A 20,560-nucleotide genomic window follows, 5' to 3' on the forward strand; every position below is an offset into this window, starting at 1 on the left:
TTCTCCCCTTGTGCGTAATCGCCGAACGGAGAAACGTCGAACTTGCTATATCAACATTTGCCCCAATCATTTATTAGCAACCGAATATTGACAATTTTTCAATGCGGTAATTGATTTCCGTTCAAAAAGATATCAATAAAAAAATTCAGATAATACCTTCAAAAATTTTGCCGTGTATCTTTCGAGCATAAATAAAATTAAACAAAAAATGTACTGTTATATTAAATATCAAAACGCAGAATTTTTTTGTAAATAACTGACAAATTAAATCATAATTATAATATAATGATTCTAACGTTTACTCTAATATATTTATCGTTGTAATTATAATATCCTAAAGGAATACTTTTCATTAAAATGTTCTAAGTTTCTTGATAATTTTCGTTTAAATAATTCATTTTGACTTTCAATTGCTAAATTATAATGTACACTCGTATGGCAGTTGTTGAATTTTTCATGATTTATTCCACGTGATTCATTCATTTACCATGTAGCGTTTATGCTCGGGCTAATCAGGACTTGTAGTCTCATTAAGCTGACGCGCGTTTGAAGACTGACTTTTTATTCGCTACCGACAATTCGAATACCTGTAATTAATAACCGTTATGTAATTCTATCTCGCGTACGTGTAACTCGCGAAAACTATCCTCAGCCAACTTCTGCGATCGAATTAAGAGGTTTCGATGCCCGGTGCGCACAATGTTTCCGAGAACGTCTCATTATCCGATGCAGGGGCTAATTTAGAAGGCGGGTTTTGCAACTTCGCTGCGTCACGGTCCATTCAAAGTTTCTAACTAATAACATGAGCTGCAATATCTTCTACATTTTCTCACACCGCACTCGCCGCTAATCATACGGGATCTACGCGCCGTGCATGTATAAAAGCACCTTATTATCAAGGATACAACGGCCAATTGTTCCTTACAATTTTGTTGCATCCGTCCGATCAATCGTGTGAATCAGATTAATCAGATCAATCGCTGTTTCCGCTATTTCTCAATTAATCAATAATAATTCAATTTTTAATATAATCTCTTTTCTCCTCCCCCCTCTCTTTCTCTCTCTCATCATATAAATTCAAATTATCATTAATTTAAATTCCTTTAAATCTTTTGATGGGATAAAACTTTCAGTTATGCATTTACGTATCGTACTTTTTCGGTATAGATTTCGAGATACAAAATGGAGCTGCGATCAAATTTCCTTCGTTCGTTTTTTCGACCGAAATTTGCATTCCACCTGCGGATTAAAAGTTCTCAACCGTCGATGCACCGAATCTCGCCTGCGCGAGATCGCTTAATATCCGATTCGAGGCGCGCCTTGCAATTTTGCGGCGACTCGCGCCCGCACTCGCTCCTAATAACACGCGGCGATATAATCGGCCGTTGCGCAATTTTATCGCGCTCTTACCGGATTAAAAGTTCCTCGCGCCGTGCTATCGAGGCGATAAGGAAGGTCCACCCTCTTTTCTGCTTCATTCTCCTCGCGCCCAACGTCGACGGTTAATTTAGAACCAGCCGTGCAATTTTGTCGCGCGAGCCACTCTTCTCTCTCTCTCTCTCTCTCTCTCTCTCTCTCTCACAAATTTGTCTTGCGCTTTTCGGGAGAAGTGCCCAGAGGCGAACAGATCATGAGTAAGTACCCCACGAAAGTGTTTCATTATTTTATGACGGCTAATTTGAGCCGCCTTTCAATTTCTGGAGCTCCCTGCAATTTTCATGCGAAAATTTTTGTAAATTAATAATTATGACGAATATCCGCGATAGTGTAAGCGCGCATCGTGTAATTTTTAACATTTACAGAGTAAATAATGTATTACCAGTCCGTGACAATCTTGCCATGAGATTCGAATTTCCTAGCAAGATTTACGGCGTCTAGCTTTTGCTTCTCTTCTTTTCTTATTCATATTCCTCTTTCGATCGACGTACGGCTTGACGGCGTACAAACGTGTCGGGCAATCTAGTTAATTCGAAATCGATATCCGGCAATATCGACCGCGGCCCTGCCGAACGTCGTGCTAATAAAAGCCGCCGATGATGGAGTTCGGCAGGTAAATTGGCTCGAGCTATTGTCGACGAAAGCAAGAAGGCACGACACGGGGCCGGGGAAAAACAGTTTTCCGCCGTGATTGACTCGTCGTCGCATGATTTCGGCGGATTTTCTCGCAGATGGAAAGGGAAACAGTAAAGACGAGGAGCCGTATAATAGTACCGACAATCGAATCGTTATCGAATCAAAAATTCATTTCGCGCGAAACTTGATAATTCTGATGGGTTCATTCTATCGTCAATTGAAATGTCAATTTTGCTACCGATTTCACCGTTGTCGATTATTTATCCACGATTACAGAATCGGCTCAAGCGCGTCCTATCGTGCGAAAAATCAGGAAGAACCAACATAAATCACTGGTTTGAAATTTGTTATTCAGAGCCTTGTTATTCAGTTGCGTAAGTGCTGCAAGAATAAGTTCAAAAGAAACATAAAATATATGGTATGTGCATCAATTTATCGTTACACTTAAATACTTATCACGTTTCAAAGTTGCGTCGAAAACTACTCGAATAACTTACGTGTGCGGCATTAATAACCAACGGTTGAAAAATTTTGAAGTAATTTCCCATTGTAACGGGAACACGCTCGTTGGAGATCCTACTCCGTAATGGAACTTAACGCTCGTTGAGTTGCGCGAAATTTGTGACGTTGCATCTCGCGCGGAGCTAAGATCCCGGGCACTGATAAATATAAGTCAGATTTGATGCAATTACCAAGTTTCGAGAGTGTTTCAAAGTGCAGTCTAGCCGAGAGACGCCGTGCTCCGGTGCATTGTGCAGGGAATGAAGGATCGCGCGGCCTCTTTGTATTCCGGCGAGAAACCCCGCGTGGGGACCATAACTTTTCCCGGGGAGACTTTATATACCGTAACGTCGCCGACCCGCGCGACGAAACCACCTGGACGGCGAACTTTCGTCGTCCGAGATTTCCGAGGTGCCGTACAACGAAAACAATGCTTGCGAAGCGACAGCGCTTGCATGGCACCCGCGACGTAATGCGTCTCGAACTTTCGGCCATACCGCGGACTTCGTCGCGCGCAACACATCACTGATATGAACGACGATAAATACAACGCGATATCAAATCGGAAATTTTACTCAAATCTACGAATCTCTCTAATTATTAATAATTCAATTTTAATATCTAAAAATGGGAATATATAAGTACAAATATTTGGAAATTTCTTTAATAATTTTACATTGATAATTTATCTTTGAAAATGGAGTAACGTTCCGCAATGTGTTCAATTTCCGCGGTCCAGATCAAAATATTCTTCCTCGCAAAATCTAATTTGTAAATCCCTATAGAAAAAATCCAATATCTCGAGACATATAGGATCGAGCTGATTGATTGTCGAGCGTCTCTTCCGTGCGCCCAAAGGTCCATAGTCTAGATTGGAAAAGAGCCGCGTAACCGGGGATACCCACGTGCAGCTGCGGTCCACCGCTATCATCGTCGTCATTCTCCAGATCGGGATCTCTAATGGCGTCGCATGTTTAAGTCGTTTAGCGGTGGTCCGGTTCTACCAAAAAATCTATTATTTTTCACTTTCTCCATCTTTCTCCGCGACGGATCGGGCGGGTGGCGTTGTTACTTCGAGGGAGAAAAACGTCGGACGACGACGCGAGGGTAACTATCTTAAAGTGTCGTTAGGAAGTCATCCATTATGCGACAAAGGCCGCTCTTGCTCGGCCGACTGGAAGTCTCCTCGGACTCGAGAACACGCCTCTTCCTCATCTTCTTCTCCTCGGTCCATCTCATCGCCCGCTTCATCCCTCGCTCGACACAGCGAGACAAGACATTGCGAGCGAGCATCGTCTCGACAAGCGTTTTTGCATCGCGACGCCGACCGAGTTAAGAACGGCGATGCGTAAGTATTTTGTTTGGTAGACTGTCGCGAGACTAATATTGTACTTCACTCATGTGTGCTGTTGAGTTTTTTTAACGGATTCCTGACGGATACCTGACACGTGAATGCGTTTTTCTAATTACGATTTAACTAACGCTAGTACAAATTAATTTAAAAAGTTAGCTTTTTTTGTGTGCACTGTGTTGACAAAACGTGTCTCTTAAAAACAAAATCAATTTGTTACTTTTTTTCTTCATTTTCAGATGTAAACAGGAATTATTGCATTTTCGAAGACTGCACGTTTACGGCAAATATATGTACATATTTGCATCCAATATTCTCGCATTACTACAAGGCAGTCTCTTTCCTGCGAGCGTCTCTTTAAAAAAAGAAAAGGAAGAAAGCAAGAAAGAAAGAAAGAAAGAAAAAACAAGAGCAGGGGAATTAGAGTGCGCTCAGAAAATACGTGAGTGCCGCCTGTTTCGGCATCGACCGCGACTTAAACCATTGATTATACGAATGCGGCTGGGGGCCGCTCTGTGATTTGCATAGGGCGATTAGGGCCCCGTGGTCTGGCATTAGACGCATACCTCGAGCATTTAGACGCGCCAGCCCGATAACACGCGATTCGATGTTTCTTCGGTCGCCCCCGCTTCGTCCTTCGTCCGCTAAACTTCGTTCCGTGAACGAACCTTCACTAGCAGAATTCACGTAAGCCCCCACGCCGGGGCTCATTAATTTTCAGTCATCCAGAAAAAAAGTAATTGATTTCTCTTACACTCGTTGTTATGTTACGCGTGAAAGCCGTACGGTTTAACTAACGTCATTCCGAAAACATTGTGTGAAACATTGTATGACCAATTCAAGTTTATTTTTTTAACAGTGGTTTAATTGATTAGTAATTTTTTTCCGTAATATTTTTATTTTTAATGATAACTCTCCTTGTGATTAGAGTTTTGTTGTCGAATCTTTTCCATTTTGTTACGATATATGTGTATATTTATACATATAAAATGATAATTCGATTATTTAAATTTAGCATTTTAAATTTAAAAAACATTTGCTTTTTATTTTTTGTAGAAACAGTAAAAATAAACAAAAATTTTTCACGATTGATTGTTCAAATATTTGATATTCACATATCATAATACATCGTAAAATGCTATTACAAAATTATTTTCAAAGTATCAAAGCTTTTTGCGAATTTCTGACAGCAATTCCAGTCCGATAGAATTCGCAATAAAAACTTGTTAACTTATTTCTCCACTGAGAGATCATAATTTTTGAATACGCAATGAAATTTTAACGCAATTCTTTTTCCAAAAAACTAACAACAATTTGCACAATGGCGCAAAGCGCACAGAAAGATCCGTTCCATTCTTCATGTAATAAATTTCGTCTTTTTTTCCGTTATCATTATCGGCTTTTATTGCCAGCTTTTCGCGTTGCAAATCACCGCGCACATATTTTCCATCGATTCCCAATATCGCGGGCGTATATCGTGGAATCAGGATCAAATCTCACGCGTTATTCCCAGCGGACAATGCCTCTCGCAGGACATTTGGGATGAATCAGGATCAAATCTCGGATACGACATGCACACACACGTAGGCACACATGGCGTGTGTATATGCATACGTGTATGCACCCGCCGGGCGTATCTCCTTGATATACACTGCGTTGCGCTTGCGCTATCGGTATCTAAATGTCCTAGTGCCCCGTATTCTCGAAGGATTAAGAAAATTTAAAGCTCTAGCATCTGCGACCTCGAGAGATACATCGCCGATTCGAAAGATGATATGAACGTGCCATGCATTTTAACGCGATGACATTTCGTTTTTTTCGTTTCGCTCTCAAAGTTCCATTCGCGCGGTATATATATATATATGTGTTACTATTTGTAAAAAATAAATAGAGTAATGGACATTTTTTTTTTTTTTATAAAAGCTTTGGAAACGCGTTTTACTTTAAAGAAGCACTGTTAGTGAACAGTTTCGAATTTGCATTGCTAGATTGTCGATCATTTCATTACTACATTTGAATTATGAGTGTTATAAAGTGCTTTAAAAAAGCGTCACTTGATTTTCGAATATCACTGCCATATTACACTAGATTCTTAATAATAGTACGAAATTCGACAATCAATTAGCAATAACCGCGAGCAATCCTGACGGACTTAATATTGTCGCAACGATAGCCATGAAACCTATCTTTCTCGCTGAAAATTCCGGAGCGCGCTTAAAAAGGTAGTGCTTTCAGAAAGGGGTGAACACCGAAGGAGGAAATTCCTTCAGGAATTTCTTCGATGAGAACAGGACGAGCGGGATGAATCGGCGAAAGCGTGCGTCGATCGGGATCCGAGGGACTTTACGGTCCATCGCTCGTCTTACAAAGCGCCCAGCACTCCTGGCTTCTTTCAGCGGACTAACGAGCCGAAGGGCTACGGCGCAAGGGAAAAGAAAAAGGAACAATTACGCTCTCGCAGGGAAATGGCGCGCTTAAAGTGCGGCGAGCGCGCACAATGGCGTCGTGAGAATGATTCTATTTCCGTGTGCATGATAATTGCGCCGTTACAGTTGCAGTCACCCGTTAATTGCGTACTTTCCGAAGGACTGCATTATTCATAATTCGCTCGCGACTACTTGATTACGCGGACACTTGGCTCGCAGTAACGCTTCTCTCTCAATTTAATTATAGTCACTAAATTCTTTGATATTCAATAGAAAATTGTGGAACGTTCGTAATGGTATGCAAACTTCGAAAAGTTAGAAATTAGCAATGATAATCAATAGATAAACAAGATCAGGCGATCGTTATATAAAGATATTAAAAAAAATCAATTAATTCGAAAATATTAAAATCTTAGAAATGGGGATACAACTTGAAAAATTCATGCATAGAATTTCCATAATCTTTAAAACATGCACGATAAGAAAGTTCTAAGACTCAACTCTGGGATGTATTTGAGAATTTTAGTATTCAGAAGCTTAAATCTTTCGAGTTGCAAATATGCTCAAATTGAAATATTTATGTCCTGAATTACTAGAGTAAAGCTCACGAAAGTAAAGATATATAAATATACAGATAAAAATGTCGAATTATGCATCAGAAAAACTTTTAGTATTTATAATATCCAGAAATCTTATTGCGAGGTTGAAGATTTCCAATTAATTCTATTTTAAAAGTCAGAAATACGATTTTATTAAATTAAATACAACATTTTCAAAGTTCCATCAATATATCCAGACATCATTAAAAAATACGAAATTATTACAAATGTTTTTAATCCAATAAAAAATTCCATAGAATTGTCTTTGGCTTTCTAGATTTCGCTGCCAGTTTCAAAATTTGTATGCGAAGACCATGTGCAGCTACTTCTAATGCGAAGTACTTTCATGGTTTGTTTTGCTCATTTTTCTCGTCAAATTTATCTTTTCATGTGTTTTTTTCTTTGTCATATAGTCGTAGCTTTTTTATTCATAATGAAATTTTTACGGTAAGTTCAAAACGAGGTCGATCTTGCCGCGATCTCGATGTTTCCCATTCCGATTTGTTCGTGCTATCCATTGAATGATGGTGGAATTTCTTTCTCGTTGCTCGGCTTTCAAGAAGCTTTTAGAATTTCTCCGGAATGATCGCTTGAAAGCCCGCGAAAGTATCTTATGATGGAGCGTTCGTTTCGCGTTCATTCCGCGCCGGTAATTACAAATAATCGTGTTTCGAAGTAATTCAACGTTTAAAAACACCAGTACCTGAAGAGTGAAAAATCGAAGATTCATGTGTTTTGAATTTATCGAATATTTTCAAAAAACTCTTTATTCAACGGTATAAAATATGTCTGACATACTTTGCTTTATCTTTGGAAAATATATCTTGCTATTTTTCGGATAATGTGGAATAATTGAGTTACATATAATTAAACTACATTCTTGAATTTCAAAATAATAAGTGTGCCAATCACACGAGAACTAGTTAAAGTTCTCCGGTTAAAGCTTGGACTATAATCGGATTGTTTCATGAAACGTGAAACTGAATAATATCTTAAAACGATAGCCGAAGAAGTTTATTTTTAATCATCTAAATTTAGTTGTCTATATCGTGTGTAGTACGACTTGCATCATTTATTTCGCGATTCTAAAACCACCACGCTAATAAAAAACTTCAAGCATTATTTTCCAGTGATCGTTTAATTATTAAATGGATATACGATAGTACACTGGGGATTTACATCCATAAATAATTCGCGAGTGAATTTTCTCAGTTCTAATTCGGCAAGCGTGGCGAATTAGGCCGAGAATTCCACTCGTGCCGAATTTCTGCTGTGCGCTCGAGCGCCACTAAAAAATAAAAGCTGGAAACTTTTCCGCTTGGGGTCAACGGGTCTGCGTGTCCAGTCGATGCGTGTTCACCGAAGCGATGGTACTTTGTGCCGATGACAACTTTGTATGGCTCTGATCATCGGATTTCGCGCTTGAAATCCGCCGAAACAAAAAATACTCGCGTGCCAAACGAGTAATTAAAATGGCTCTGAGAACGAAGAGCTATAGTACGTTTTTAAAGATTTTTTTCTTTATTATGAAAAGCTTTTTAATTTAGGAACTTATGAAAGTCGGCAATCGATGAAATTTGAGTATGTTCAGTCAATTTCCAGAAACATCGGTGAAATTATCAGAAAGTTTTAAAGTTTCTTGCCGCAATAATTAAAAATAAAATTAAGCGTTTATTAATTGATATTTTATTATAAAAATTATAATTAAAAATTGTATTTAAAAATAAAACTACGGTTACAAAGCATGATAAATTTAATAAATTTATTTTCATACATTCTATGCGCGTTTCGTAATCGTGTAGAAAATAATATATCAAAAAAATGTTTATACTTTTCTAACTTTTTTAATATTAAAAGGGGTCAAGTCAATAATTTATGCATTTTAATATTTTTGCAAGCAAGCGAGCGAGCTAGGCGCCAATTCGTTTCACTATAAATTCTAAACTTCAGCTAGGCCCCTTTATCGCTATTTACAGGTCGCTTGCTTCATAACGTATGGAGCCACGAAAATCGTCAAACGCGATATTTTTGTTTCATAACTTATGGAGCCATGAAAATCGTCAAACGCGATATGTTTCAGCAGATCAGGCACACGTTGCTCTACGCGATCTGTATTCCTCAATTAACGCTATCATCACGGTCGAGTAGCCGGATAGACAGCACAGTTCCGACAAATTCTCCGATTATAGGCCACATCCCGCTGTGAATAAAGAGTCGGTGGCCCTTTATGGAGCGTCACGCGTATTATTTATTCACGTCACGGGATCGAAGAATGCCCGGATGCCGTACCCGACGGCGAGACTGAAAGACGACGAAGAAAGGGGATGAAGGATAAGACGGCAGCGGGCGGGAGTAAAGCGGGTGTAGAGAGGAGAGGCGAAAGAGAGCGACAGCGAGGATGCGAGGAGTAATAAGTCGAGATAACGAGCTTTTCGATTCTCTCCCCGGGTCGAAACGGAAAATTAATTAAGTGACTCCCAGGGTTCGCCAGGCATTCTTAACCTTGGAAGACACAATGAACGAGGAATCGTGCTCGTGCGAGAGCGAGAGACAGAGAGAGAGAGATAGAGTGAGCCCGGAGAGCGACGGAGGAGATCTTTTGAAGCGGAGAACGAGAGAGGGAAAGAGAGAAAGAGAGCTGGTCGGCTATCAGGGTCATTAGTTACGGATGTCTCGTCGAAACCGGGGCCACTCTCGTCTCGATAAACAGGAGACCCATTTCGAGACACCGTGGAGGACAACGGGGTGGGAGGGCCCTCTCGCGAGAGATAGGAAAAAGAGGCACGCGGAGGAGGCTTACAAATAATAATTATGGCCCCGGTAATATAACGGGCCGCGCGTCCGTTATCGAGGTACTCTCTCGGTGAGTGCACTACGTTGTTCGTGAGATATGCAGTCCTGGCCGCTCGTTTCCATCTCGTCATCGCGATCGTCGTTCATTTTTGGGTCCTCCTTTCACCCGTAGTCCCCCAGACTGTACCTCTTTCGATAGCATTCCCGATAGCACGCGAGCGACGTTTATGAGGTGTACCTGTCGTTCGTTGACTCGAGTGGGCTCCATAAATTCGAATATATTCTTCATTCTCCTTTTATTATTCACATACTCAATACCGATACGTGATGAACAACGAGATAATGGTAAAGCCCATTTTTATCCCAAGAAATATACTATTCGAATTCAGCGATTATTTCTTCAAACTTAATACCATCGTGTGTGAATATATGTATTTATAAATATAAAGTTAATAAAGTTATTTTAATAATCGAATTTTCTATTCATAGAAATAATATATTTATAAAAATATAGAATTTCGAATCTATTGATTCAATGTGTGTTTGTAATAAATTTCCAAATAAAACATATTCCCTCTGTCTCTCTTTTTCTCTCGTAAAGGATTAAAAAAATCTACAATTAAAATATACAAACGTATGTAAAAGTTGCACAAATATTTCTCGCGCAAATTTTTGAGGGAAGAAAGATATCTCGTGAGAAAGCAGGTGTATCAAAATCGCACAATCGAGGTAAAATCCAGGATTCGATCGAAATTGACATCCAATATTTCGACGCCTCTACGAGCATCGCGGCAATCGCTTTGTCATGCTCGTCTTACTTACGCGAACACGCGTGAAAGGGTCCAGCAATCTGACTGTCCTCTGTAGAAGATACGAGGAGATTTTCAGCGGCTTAAGGGGAATTGTGGGGGGGATGGGGAACTTGGTGGAGAGACGGAAGAAACCGTGCGGTGCGAAAAGAGAGAACGTTCTGGATGGAAGTTCCGAGGGTTCGGTATGGTGCACCGAAGTAGATTGCACGGGTGTCACGCTTAATCGGATAACTTAGATTCGAAAGCCGGACTTTGACTCCTTTATATATATAGTGCACGGACGTACGCGGACACGCGTCAGCGGTGTTCAACCCACGTGTTTGTGTGTGTGTGTGTGTGTGTGTGTATGTGTTATTGATAAGAAAAAAAGCTATTTAACCTTCAATAAAAACCTAATTAAAACTATTTAACCTTTAATAGCTACAATTCAACATAAACAGATGCTATAGTAGCTTCAAACTTGAGAGATTCTAAATAAATAAAAATTAAAAAAAATATTAAAAAGAGTTTGCAAGTACGGGAATTTATATCGACAATCTCTTGTAATGCTACGAAATTATATTACGCAAATTACATATTACTCCTTTATCACACTTATCTTTAAATTTAACAAAACCTTCATACTATTAGACTTGGAAGTATTAGAAAACAGATGCGCCGATCACATAACACGGAATATAGCTAAAGGGATTTCGCGAGAAACTCGAGAGTGACAAGTGCAATGGCTTTGCAGTAAGGCTTACTCGACTTTCTATGCGTGCGTGTCGTCCGTGTATGTGTCTGGTTCTTTCTCCGCCTTCTTCTGCCTGCCGCCGATCTGTCCGTCACGGTACACGCGTGCACGCATGTGCGTGATGCGCCGGACTCGCTGCTCCGCGTGCGTGCGAAAGCATGAAAATCGCGGCAGCGACCTGTAATCTGCCGTAGCGACCAGCTCCGGAGTCGCATAAACACCGGAATTATCCAGATTGAAGTAAAATATTTTTACGCCGCAAAAAACTGATCGTCGAGAGATACGTTCGCATTTTCCGAGCGTGAGCGCGCGAGCGGAGCTATGCGCGTGCATGGCTTCCCGATCTCGAATAGAATCGTTTTATTTACGAACTCGGGTAAAGATCCAACGATTTTCTTCGATCCTCCAACTGCCACTGCTTTCTCTCTTCCGGAGGCCTTTATTTCCCCGCGCACTTTCGCCTTCTTACAGTACTTCCGATAAAAACCGCGCTCGAGGGTGAATTCAGAGGTTCAAAGAAGAGTAGAAATCGTCTCGAAGCACGAAATCGAGAAACTCGTCTATTCTCGAACTTGTTTATTCACACCTTGTATAATTCTAATTAAGAATATTTTAGAGGGCAAGTACGGAATACGCGACATGCAGTTTCCTATTTCATTCTGCCTTTCCTGTTTAAGTTTATGTTTTAAGTCAATTAAATGACAATAAATAAAATAAATATAATTTAGACATATGAATCTAATAAATAATAACGAAGATCAATGATTTCTATATTGCATTAATTTTTTTTTCTTAAGACTACCAATTATATACTTATGTAACAATTTGTTTATCTTTGTTAAATAATTTTTTTTTAAGAATTTCTATCAAATTCAGCATTTGATTACAACTTTAGCGGACTATCTTTCAGACCTAATTGGAGATAAAATTTTTATTGGATTTAACATATTTAATCAGAGGAAAGATTCACCGTTTTAAGCGGGTTTTAAGTATAATGCGCGACTGTTACGCCCCATATAAATTATGAATCTCCAAATTAAAAGCTGGCATAAACCCCCAACATCTGCAGCTCCTGCCGCCGCTCTAAATCACGCGGAACGCATTAAACACGTCACGGCCGTGTCGCAAGCTCTCCGCTACCCTTCGACCGGGGAGGAGGGTTAAGGGCGACAATTCCTCTCGCGCGCCTCTTTTTCCACCCTAGTTGGTTGCTGCTCGCTATGGAGAAAATCGTAACGCCGAGAACGTCGTAAAAGCATTGAAACAATATTCTACGTGGGGGAACAAACAATTTTATCCGTCTACCCAAAGTCATGTTAACGCATTTCAGATCGATGATTTATTGCGCTAGGCAGAAGCGAAGAGGCAGCGCTTAATGTCTTGCATTATAATGATAAAATATTCCAAATGATTCTCTCGCGTTTTGTCTTTGTTTAACAATAGGCAAACTATTGATACGTCCGTATATAAATTTATTTTTAATTAAAAGATACATTCTCTGCACTTTTGTTCTTAAGTAACTTGAATTAATACTCGACTTAACGAGATTCATTTATGGTCCGAGAGTTGCGCAAATATTAAATGAGATCTCCAAAGATTAAATTTTCTATTAATAATGTACATATTTTAAACAAATTAAACAAATTAATCTGACTTTAAAATTGCGCTTTTCTCAAGTTTGCCGACCTGGTCCATTTGGTTAACGCGCGTAAACACAAACCTGCACGAGGATAAAATTTGTCCGACATTGAGCGTGTGACGTTGCGTCGGGGGACATAATCCCGAGAGTTCGAGCCAGTGGTATCTCGTCGGGAGTTGGCCGCTCGTTCTCTTCGGGGTGCGCGTTCTCACCGGAATGGATGTAACGGCAAGTGTAAGGGGGTGGTGGCGGATAATATTTTAAAACGTGCGCGAGTCTGTTGCGGGCAGAGCTCTCTCGCCGATGTGGCTCTCGCACAATGTTGAAGAAAGCAGAACGAAGAGAGCGTAAAGCGAAGGGCAGGAGGAGGTTGCGAGGGTGGAAGGGGGTTGTACGTAAAGGGAGGGCGTGCCCGCTGTTATCTGGCTTGTTCCCTGGATGAAATATCGGCTAGCAGTTTCAGGCCTTCTTTTCCACTCCTACCTCGATCTTCTTCTCCGAGTCTTCCTTCCTCGTACGCCTTCTTCCTCTTCTGCTTCTACCTTCTTGCACTCTCCCCCGCCTACCGGATTTCTCCGCGGCGCTCCTGTAAGGTGAAAACTTTTTCCGCGCGCGCCATTGTCAGACTTTTGATTGCGTTGGGATTTCCGCTCCTCTCCCCCGCTTTCTTTTCTTCTTATTTAAATTTGTCTTTTTTTCCATGGCTTTTCTTTTTTTTCTCCCCACACCTCGTATTTTTATATATCTCTTCTAAACTCGGCGGATTCTCTTTCACTCTCTCTTTTACTCTGCAATTTTTCTCTAGCCGCTTTTTTCGCTTATCTTTTTCTCTATTATTTTATTTCTATAAGCATTTGAGTCTAATCTTAATAGCTTCACTCTTTTTTTTTCGTAATGTCATATATCATACTTTATTTTTTATCTTTCCGTTTAAATTTATACCGTAGCTGCTTTATTTTTAGTATTTATCAAATTTGACCCATTCTTCGTTATTTTCGCTTTAATATCTTTTCTCCGATATCTTATTCCCTTTATATTTTTCTAGCTTTATTTATTTTTATCTTCAAAATCCTTTTATGGTATTATATTTCTTAACGCTTATTTCATTTTTATTATTTTTTTTTATCTTTATCTATTTGCACCTCGCAAATATCTTTTCATCTCTCGTAAATCTAATGCAGGACATTCTAATCTTCATCATCGTCGCAGAGTAATGTCTATGTCGATTCTCATCGTATCATTATCATATATCGTCGGGGGACCCATCGATCACCCCATCCATCGTGCCAGAAGCGACTTTCCTAAACGATCTCTCCAGAAAGACGAGAGAAAGAATAAATAGGACCGAGGGATTATCCCATCAAAGGGTATAACGTATGCTGCCGTCTTCTTTTACGAGAGCGCCGCATATTAGAAGCACGCAGCGGCACTTTTTTAATCCCTTTAAAGCGACGTGGAAAAAAAAATGAAACGAGAAGATGGAGAAAATCTACAGGAGGAAAAAATTTAGCAGCTTGGTCGTAAAAGCGTATTCCGTTCTCGGGATAAACTATGTGCATGGGTGAAGATGGATGAATGATCGACGCAGTCTTTTATGAGTACGAATCTATCTTGCAATCGTAGGTTTATGGTTGTTATATTTTATTGGTTCTATCGATTTCTTATATTGTATGCTAGATTGTATATTAGCATGTTAATCAGAATTAATGTAAATTATCGTTCATATAATATAGTTAGATCATAGTAAAATCAAGAGATAGATGGTTAATTGCTCTTTACGAAAAAAATATTTTAAATTTAATATCTCATTAATTCTCCCATTTCATGCACAAAAATCATAAGTTTTTTTTATTATCTATTCAAGAATTATAATCTTTCGTAATATGTTTAAAAGATATCGTCGAACAAAAAAATTCTTTCTAAAGATAAAATATGCTTAAAAATGCATTTTTTTAAATATTCTGTACGTTCATTCATTATTCTGGACCTTTTCGATTTCATATTGCATGTGCTCTAGTTCATTTTACAATAGAATAAATTTTATAAAAATAATCACGGCGACCGTAATCGAAAGCGTCAACCGCTTGGCGTGCAATTATAATAGAAAGGCGTCGTCGTTCGTCGCGCTTTTTGCGAGCCGTGCGTGTTTCAACCGCATGCTCGACGATGTTTGATATTTGTCGCCGATAACCGTGTGGATGAAACAAATAAAACGACCTCATTTCTACTAAAGAAGTCGCGATTCTTCAGCGTGATGCGGCGAAATCATCCATGCAAAGATATAATATGATCAATCTATCACGATAAATCGAAATCTTACTTTTCGTGTTTTCCAGTTTTTTAACGTTGCGTAAAATCGCGATTTGATGGTTAAATCGTCAAGTGATTTAAGTAAAATATTAGTTATTAGTATAAGTAAAAGTTTAACTAACTCTCAAGATGTATCTAAAACATTAAAGATTTTAATTGTGTAATGATTACAAACAAAATTTTTAAATAACGTTTTTCCTGAAGATTAAATTCAAAATTCAATTCTACACTTTACTTTTGTGAAAGCATATATTTCTGATGGCTTTATAAGATTCTTATAATTTCATTAAAATAAATAAATAATACTAATAACTTAAAGGGAATTTCCAAGATAAACTGTTCGTCTAAGATTTTAAAACTATTTTTTTTACAACATTTCATCATTCCACCAATTTGTGTAATTTTAAAGAATACATATCTCTAAAAGTAAGAACATACTATTTGACAAGAAGCAGTATAGTATTCGATCACTTTGAATTTACATTACATCGTGTAACATGGAAACATTTTTATGAAAGCGTGACATGATGCTTCATCTATCACGGATCCGAGTCATCGTGATGTTATCATCGGCGATAATCCTGATCACATGATGCACCGGAGAGACATGTAGTCACAAATATTCATGCGGCATAGCAGAGGCTCGACGGAGCTCCAATCTGCCGGATTAAATTGTAATCGTCGGCTAATCTGTCCCGCAGGATCGCGATCTATTTGAAGCGGGGAGAATCAATCGGACCTGCTGGTCTCTTATCAGTCTCTTCGAGCGGACTTCGAGACGATGAGAAAAGAGATACGAAGATTCTATCTTAAATTTATCTCCTGCGTACTTATCGTTTGTTTTTTATGTTATGCTGCTGCAAACTGAACTACTATCTTCGTTTCTTTATTGTCATGAATTAATACATTACATACACTTAATAAAAATTTATTAAAATCTTAAGTCATGGAGCAAGATAAATAATATGCGTAAAATTAAAATGAGTCATAAGTAATTTAACTTTATTAAAAATTATTACACATTATTGTTACTAAATATATGATATATCTACTAATTTAATGTGTATCTCTTAAATTATTTGTGTGATTTTTATTCCTATATCTTTACTTTTATCGTATGAGGAAAAATATATAGAACATTAAAAAGTTATTGATGATACGTATCTCTGCCAACTAGGAACGCGAGAGGACTTTTATGACATCGTATTTACTACTCGAAGCCGTTGAAATTTTGTACTAAATACTCCTCGTAGGTTCTATTTAAACGAGATATCAAATGCAGTTTCCAGTGAACCATCCACTATATTCCTATTAAATATAATATCAAACGAAATTAAGCAGCACTCTCCTGCCGCGAGGTTACCGACCGACTTCCTTTAAGTCGACCGGCACCCTCTGCGCGATGTAGCAAGAGTTCCGCACGGTAAATCCTCGCCGAGTAAGGAAGCCAAATAACTTAAACGCGATTTCGCGCGAGTAGAAGCGTTTGGAATGAACAAGTCAGGACGAGAAAGAAGAAAAGGAGCAGAAGGGGAAAGCAAAAGGGGGAGGAGGAGAACGTAGAGGTGAAGGAGGTGGAGACCCCGAAAAGTAATGTGAGAAATACGACGAGGGCCGAGTCGCGGGTCAAGAGGTACAGTCGAAACGCAGGCGAGAGAAGCGCGAGCGGGCGAAAAGAAACCGGAAAGATATTTGGAACGCTCAATTCGAGGTACAGGAAGCGAGATATCGGCGTCCGACGAAATAACCGAAGAATCTTATGCTCATTTCGCGAGAGCCGCCCGAAGCCGCCAGCAATTCCGTATCGGACTCGAGATCGCATTGTCACCACCACCATCCCTCTCCCACCTATTTCCCACTCGTTCTGTCGTCTGCCCTCCGCGCTCTCGAGTGCAGCATCTCTGACACTCGCACGACACTAAATCCAGCACAATGGCGCGGGTGTAACGCTATATAGCGTGTTCCGCGGGTCGATGCCGCTTTACCTCGCCCATTCGCTTCGAATACCTGGGAAACTTGTACAGGATCGTGCACAGCTAACGCCCATCTTCCAAACTTTTGAATGCGAATGTAACGTAAATAAATTGGAAGCACGTTTAAGTGGGAAAAGACAAAATGTTTAGATACTGGAGGTAATGAAGAAGTAATTAAATGTTAATAGTTGGGAAACACCTAAATAAATGACAAATCTAAAACTTTTTATTCAAACTACGTTTGAAGTCATTTTGAAGTATTAATAATAACGTAAGTGATATACAAGGTCTTAATGAATAAATGCCAAATATTGTACGGATGTATTTCCATTGATCAAGCAGTAAAAAAAAATGTAAAGGTTGATTTAAAAATGTTTATGTTTCTGTGATAGGAAGAATTTTATTGTAAAAGAGCGGAATATCTTAAGAACAATGCAATTGATAAAAAAATGTTTTAAATAAAAATTGTCTGGTTTGAAGGTGGATAAACAATGATAAAATCTTAAGATTCGAAAGAATCGATTTTTAAGATTGTGTGAAGGTTCCATTCTTTTTAAATAAAATTGTATGATTTTTTTACATGACATTTTTTTAGTTATCCTACACTATTCTTTTTGAGATACTTATTCATTTACACCCTCTATATATTTTTGAGAATGAAAAAAATAATCACATTTATGCGCATATATTCAGAGAATAGAAATTGGCCTTGACACTCTGAAACATCCTGTACAAATATCTATCCGGATATACGCCTCTACGAGACAAATTTACATTCAATCTCGCGATGACATCTTTAGGAGTAAATCCATAAAGATTCCCAATCAAATGAAATTTGTTCAATGGATGAACATTTCCTATAGAAAATTGTTGTCCGAATTGCAAACTCGATATTGCAACACATGCATTACAAACGAACAAACAGCCATAACTATTTTCCGAATTTTGACTCTCGTCATTGTGATGTAATAAACTTGTATAATTATATGCTGCAATTTATAGTCACAAAAATATACTTGAAAACTAATATGTAAGTTAAAATAAAAAATTCTTGCGTTTAAAAAAAGATACTTTTAGAAGTACATTTAACGATGGCGCACAATCCTATTGATGATTAAGAGGTTCTTGATAATTTAGAGATCGCATCCTTGTGACACCAGTATAGAATGTGGTCTTCATTTTCTCAATTAGATTTTACTTCGCGATGAGAATGTTCCTAAGATAAAAATTAATAAATGCGGAAGACTTGAATGCATCTTTTATATATTATTCTCATTCAAAAATAGCGAGTCGCTCCCGTTTCTGAAGCACTTTTAAAATATTTAGTAAAACGTACACTGAACGTTCATCGAATCTTTAGTGATATTCTTGGCGACGTTGCCGTTGACTTTCAAGTCGAGTTTCGATCGATGCTATCTGGCCGAGCCATGAAAGCGCAAACTCTCTTTCCAAAAGTAGCGAAGCCTCCCAAGAATCGCCAAGCAGCACTCGGAAACGATTTCCCGAAGACTCATTCAAAGGTCTTTCGGTGTAAACGGACGTGGATTCAAATCGAAATCGGTTGAGCATAATCGTAATCCTAATACGATTAAAAAAAAAGTCTTTTGACAGCAATTTTATTTCCATAATAATTTACATATGTAAGATTTAACACTTAGAAGATTAATATACTAGCTGTCGCAATTCAGAAAAATTTTAATTTATTTTTTATAAAATAATAACACGACTTAAAAATTTTATAAACTTATTTTCACTTGCCAGTCTTTTCTCTCTTTAGCTACTTCTCTGTGCTTTTCGATCTGCACTTATTTTATTTTATTTATAATTGCAAGTTTTGTTATAAATAATTAGTGAACGATAAATTATTACTATATGCATAAAAATTATACAAGCAGATGTAATTCTTGTTCCACTTTGCAGTGAGAATAATCCATGTGATATAATAATAGCACATGCATACAATATTTCGGAACTATTCTGTCCTTACTTCGATCATGTCTTCAGCAATCTTTTATAATATATGTAGATTAAATATTATAATTCAGAGAGATAAAGAGAAAAACATCTAATATGAATTGCATTGATATCTTTTTCTAAAAAGTGCAGCTGCAGTCTGACCCATTTGTGTTGGTTCAAGGGCTAGCAACCACTTGGAGAACTCGCGCGCGATAAATGTCGATTCGCCCGGGAGAAATTCCCGATTCGAGAGAAACGCGCTCGATTCCATGGATACGACCGCGGCTCCTAATTCCTCCGGGCAGTACAGATAGAGGTGGATAGCTTGATACAGGGAGCGATTCCAATTCCAATGGTTAACGCCTGTCCGTAGAATCGCTACCAAAGGTGCAGTCTTGAATGTTTAAAAGAAGGCGCCGCAATGTAGCCCTTATTCGCAGTGCACTCCCGCAGCGGTCGTAATGGCCCTTCGCGAAAAAGTGAATGTGAAAACCGCTCGCTTACAATCGACGCCTGTTACTAATTTCACAGATTTATTTGCTATTCAAAATAAATACATAAAATATAAGGAAAGTTTCTCTCGGTTGTAGTAAATATTGTAAATATTTGCAAATAAAATTGCAAATAATTGTTATTGTGGCTTAATATTGAATTAATGTAACGTACAAAATTAAATATAGCTAAATAAATATAGCTTTCCTACATTAAATATAGCTGATTAAATATAGCAATTAAATATAACTAATTAAACATAGCTTTCCTACATAGAAAAGAATTTCGAATATCGAGATAAAATTTGAAAGTTGTATAATCTTCTTTTGTAAATCTTCTGTAAATTTTTTTACTTCTTGTAAAGTCACTAACGTTATCTTTTTAATTTAATTGAGCATTATTCATGTTGCAAATTATTAAATGGTTTTAATTTTAATTTTTTTTTATCTTTATAAGATTTATCAATTTTTACGATTGTTCGTCGGGAAAAAATGGAATGCACGACTTGATCGATTTACTAATTTAATATAGAATAAATTACACGTTGACCTCATTAATACGCATAAAGAAAAAGCGAAAAATAACAATAGTCGCTTGGATGGAGAAACTTAAATTCGATTCTGTAATTAAATCTTTTGCTTGGATTCTCAATATTTTTGCCTTCTTTTTCTCCCAAGCCACCCTCTTCCTTCTAAGACTTCTTGAAATAATGCAAAGCACCTCTTTCAGACGCGGCGCCCTCGTGGCGCGCCTTGAGATCTTAATCTTCTTCAAACTTACGGATCTGCTCGCGCGGTTTGTTGCCGCTTTAAGATTACACGAGAGAGTGCCGAAACGGTGTCTCCCCGGTCGGATTACGGCACGTTTGTTCTCGGGTGCTCTCTCGGGGGATGAAATCGTCC

At 38.4% G+C, this 20,560-nt stretch overlaps 1 protein-coding gene across 10 annotated transcripts in view; it reads left to right on the forward strand.

Annotated features, from left to right (window-relative positions):
* The window catches only part of LOC105193213 (latrophilin Cirl), an 803,058-nt gene that overhangs the window by 714,290 nt on the left and 68,208 nt on the right, over positions 1–20,560 (forward strand). The window lies entirely within an intron of this gene.

Source organism: Solenopsis invicta, chromosome 10 (assembly GCF_016802725.1).
Source record: "Solenopsis invicta isolate M01_SB chromosome 10, UNIL_Sinv_3.0, whole genome shotgun sequence".
NCBI classification, from domain to species: Eukaryota; Metazoa; Arthropoda; class Insecta; order Hymenoptera; family Formicidae; genus Solenopsis; species Solenopsis invicta.